The sequence below is a fragment of the Bison bison genome, unplaced genomic scaffold, assembly GCF_000754665.1.
Source record: "Bison bison bison isolate TAMUID 2011002044 unplaced genomic scaffold, Bison_UMD1.0 scf7180017864180, whole genome shotgun sequence".
Taxonomy (NCBI): Eukaryota; Metazoa; Chordata; class Mammalia; order Artiodactyla; family Bovidae; genus Bison; species Bison bison.
The window spans coordinates 15,557,913-15,562,759 of record NW_011494752.1 but is presented as its reverse complement, the minus strand read 5'-3'; positions in this window follow the sequence as shown (position 1 = coordinate 15,562,759).

The window sequence follows — 4,847 nt, the reverse complement described above, 5'->3', positions numbered from 1 at the left end:
GAGACTCAACTCAGTTCAGTTGCTCAGTCATGTCCGACTCTTTGCAACCCCATGAATCGCAGCATGACAGGCTTCCCTGTCCATCACCAACTCCCGGAATTCACTCAGACTCACATCCATCGAGTCAGTGATGCCATCCAGCCATCTCATCCTCTGTCGTCCCCTCTCCTCCTGCCTCAATCTTTCCCAGCATCAGGGTCTTTTCCAATGAGTCAGCTCTTCCCATCAGGTGGCCAAAATATTGGAGTTTCAGCTTCAACATCAGTCCTTCCAATGAATATTCAGGACTGATTTCCTTTAGGATGGACTGGTTGGATCTCCTTGCAGTCCAAGGGACTCTCAAGAGTTCTCCAACACCACAGTTCAAAAACATCAATTCTTCGGTGCTCAGCCTTCTTCACAGTCCAACTCTCACATCCATACATGACCACAGGAAAAACCATAGCCTTGACTAGACGGACCTTTGTTGGCAAAGTAATGTCTCTGCTTTTGAATATGCTGTCTAGGTTGGTCATAACTTTCCTTCCAAGGAGTAAGCATCTTTTAATTTCATGGCTGCTATCACCATCTGCTGTGATTTTGGAGCCCAGAAAAATAAAGTCAGCCACTGTTTCCACTGGTTCCCCATCTATTTGCCATAAAGTGACAGGACCAGATGCCATGATCTTCGTTTTCTGAATATTGAGCTTTAAGCCAACTTTTTCACTCTCCTTTTTCACTTTCATCAAAAGGCTCTTTAGTTCTTCTTTACTTTCTGCCATAAGGGTGGTGTCATCTGCATATCTGAGGTTATTGATATTTCTCCCAGCAATCTTGATTCCAGCTTGCGCTTCATCTAGCCCAGCGTTTCTCATGATGTACTCTGCATATAAGTTAAATAAGCAGGGTGACAATACACAGCCTTGACGTACTCCTTTCCCTATTTGGAACCAGTCTATTTTTCCATGTCCAGTTCTAACTGTTGCTTCCTGACCTGCATACAGGTTTCTCAAGAGGCAGGTCAGGTGGTCTGGTATTCCCATCTCCGGCACATGGGGTCTCAAAAGAGTCGGACACGATTAAACAACAACAGCCAAGCAACAGCTCTTTGAGAAGGGGGCTTTTGCGTAAAGATATAATGTGAAAGCAGCTCTTTCCAACCACAGGGACTTTGCACACACTGTTCCCTCTTAGACCTGTTTAATGTTTCCTCTTCCTTTAGACTGTAGCTTGATAATTGCTTCATCAAGAAAGGCCAGGTTTAGGGAGGTTCAAGAGAGAGGGGACATGTATATACCTGTGGCTGATTTATGCTGATGTACGGCAGAAACCAACACACTGTAAAGCAATTATTTTCCAATTAAAAATAAATAAATTAAAAAGAAAGACCAAATTTAACTCTTAATGTCTCCTAGAGCACTGTAGTTAACATCTTAGATGAATATCTGTCTTTCCCACTAGAGTAGAATGTCTGTAATTTGGTTTTCTCCCAACCTCCACGCACAATAGCTGGTACCTGGGAGACTCTCAAACTATGGGTTAGCGATAAGGACAAGATCAGGGGTGGGAACTGAACCAAGAATGGGATTGGAATTAGGGTGAAGATTCAGAAAGGATGAGGTGAGGGGTAGAAAGTGATGTGAGGCAGGGGGATGGGTTAGGGGGATGGAGGCAGGACAAGGAAGAGGCTGGGGTGAAGGTCATGTGCTCTGTGACTGGCAGGGCTGTCTCATTGCCTGGGCACAGTGCTCTCTCGGGCTGTCAGCCCTGCCAGGCCTGCCCTCCTGGGCTCTACTCAGCCACCATGACTCTTGGATGATGCTAGGAACCTGATGATTCAAATATGCATCTTAAGATGCAAACTCAAAGCAAATTTTCCCAGTCACCTGCCTTCTAGCTACTCCTCTTCCCTTGAGACTGTGCCCTCAGGGGGCTGCTAAGTCTCCTTGAGGGGCAGGGCCAAGGATGAGGAATTGAGGCTCAGGGGCTTGGGATGCCAAGTCCTAAAAGAGCAGGGTTAAGCGGCCCAGTCTTAACTTTCTAATCCAGTGGTACAGTAATATTCTGTGGGGCGTGGAAGAAGGCAGGGGCACCCAGGCAGCCAGGAGGGTAGCCTGGGAGGGGACATGGGGGGAACGGGGAGGGAACTGATGGTATAGAAGAGTTTGGGTGTCACACAAACCCGGGGGATCTACCACCATTCTCCAAATCACAGTCCACTACCAATAGGTTTCCCCCAGCCAATTCCTCGGTCCCCAAAAAAGCAGGAGTGGTGGCTCTGGGTTTGATCAGGGCTCAAGTTTGGAGTGGGGATTCAGTTCTTAAGGGAAACAGAGATGAAGATGGGGATGGTGGGGATATAGACATGGCCGGGGACATGGAAGGGATTAGGCGTAAGGAGATAGATGGGGCACTCCCTAGTTACAACCAAAATGAGGATGCGTGACTCTGGGTAGGTGCTCATTGGGCTGAAGAACTGGTTCTCCTTGACCAGGGCTGGACCCAGGGAGCAGAAGAGGCCCCTGGGAAGGATGCAAGCTCACTGAGTTGGCTCACAATAAGCCACCCACACAGGAAGCCGAGCCCTCACTGCTGGGGCACCCCCCACTGCCTTACCCCACCCTGAGCCCTGTAAGGCAGAGGAGCAACCCTGGGAGCCCCACCTTCCCAAGACAGAGGGAAAAAAAATCAAGTCGGGTCACATCCCTACTTTAAGCCAGAACTTAAAACCGTTTTGCCCTTGAATCAAATCCAAAGACTTAACTGCAGACTGTAGGATCGTGCATGACCCAGCTTCTGTCCCCTCCCCAGGGTCACCTATTCCAGCCACTCTGGCCTTGAATGCACACCCTTCAGGACACTTGCACTTCCCTGACCACCACACCTGGTGCCCCTTGACTCAGGCATGCTAAGCCACCACCTGGCTTCATCTCCTGACTGCTTTTGCAACCATCTAAAAGGATTTATTTGTTTATGTGCTGTTTGTCTGCCCCCATAAGCCAGTTGAAGTAGGGGTCATGCCAAGGGAATTCACAGCCACATCCCCACAGAGTGTCTAGGGAGACAGGAGCTATGAGGCAAGCAAATCCTAGAACACTCATACTGGAAGGGACTTTCCTGGTTTTCCCGTCCCTCCCATTTATCTGACACATCTGGGCCACTGAGGCTGAGGAACTCTCTCAAGCCCAGCGAGGAAAAGGGAAAGAGGGCTGGACGCTTCCCCTTATAACATACCAGCTGCCCCTCAGACTGATGGAAAAGCACAAAGGGGTCCAGAGTGCCAGCCAGGGGCCGCCACCTGTCTGACAAAGCAGGAGCTTTACATGGGCCCCCTCCCTACATCCTGTCCCCAGAGGTGTCCAGAGCCCACACAAAATCCTACGTGTAGTCAGGTGTGTCTCCACAATAAATCTCACTCCAATCTGGCTTTCTGGGGAACCAGATTCCAATGACCCTCCCTGGTCCCACCCTCTCCAGCTCAGGGCATTTTTCAGATGAGGCATGTCTTCTAATGCTAATTTTGGTGCAGGCCAAATAGCATCCTTCTCGTGGAAAGACAAGCTGCCTGTGACTTCCCTGGTGGTTCAGGGCCTAAAACTCTGTGTTCCTAATGGGGGGCTTGGATTCTATCCCTGGTTAGGGAACTAGATCCCACAAGCTGCCATGAAGATCTACGATTCCACATGCTGCAACTAAGACCTGGCACAGCCACATTAAAAAAAAAATTATCTGATTGTGCCCTGATATCATTCCAGTGTATCTTGGTCCTGCTGTTCTAAGTCAAAGCCCAGTTTTAAGAGGTGGGCACACCCAGCCTTTGCCACAGTCCTTCTGGCCACAAGGTGGCGACGTTGGGTGTTTCTCATTCTTTGATTTTATTCAAACGTGAACAAAATCTGGTGAAACATCCCCGGACACCTCTTCATACACAAGGCCACGGGGATCCTCTTCTTCCAGCATCACAGGTGCAGGAAGTAAAAATTCAGTCTTTGGCAGAGCCAAATGCTACCCCATACACACTCCCCAAAGACACTGTGACTCTGGCCAGAGAGAGACTGTGACCAGGATTTGGTCAGGTACAGAATTTGACTCAGGAGGCAGAAGAGGTGAGAGGGGCTAGACGTGAAATCTAGGGAAGTAGGACTATGTGAAAGTTGGATGGCTGTGAAGAAAGATCTGGATGAATGACTTAAGGGCTGCACAAATTTCTATTTTTAAGGGCTACATGGCTGGAAGGGATAATATTAGCCTCCGCATATTACTATCAGTTTCAGTCAGGGTGGGCTAGACTATGCTGCAACAACAGTCCCCAAATCTCAATGGCCTAACTCAGCAAAAGTTTATTTCTCACTCAGCTCCATCCCCAGCTCAGGTCAGCAGGGGGCTCTGCTCTAGTTCCTCAAAGACAGAAGCTGATGGAAGCACCCTCACATTACTGGCTTCTAGAACAGAGGCCATCCCCACGAAAAAGAAATGCAAAAAAGCAAAATGGCTGTCTAAGGAGGCCTTACAAATAGCTGTGAAAAGAAGGGAAGCAAAAAGCAAAGGAGAAAAGGAAAGATATACCCATTTGAATGCAGAGTTCCAAAGAATAGCAAGCACAGATAAGAAAGGCTTCCTCAGCAATCAATGCAAAGAAATAGAGGAAAACAATAGAATGGGAAAGACTAGAGATCTCTTCAAGAAAATTAGTGCTACCAAGGGAACATTTCGTGCAAAGATGGGCTCAATAAAGGACAGAAATGATAGGGACCTAACAGAAGCAGAAGATATTAAGAAGAGGTGGCAAGAATATACAGAAGAACTATACAAAAAAGATCTTCATGACCCAAATAATCACAATGGTGTGATCACTCACCTAGAGCCAG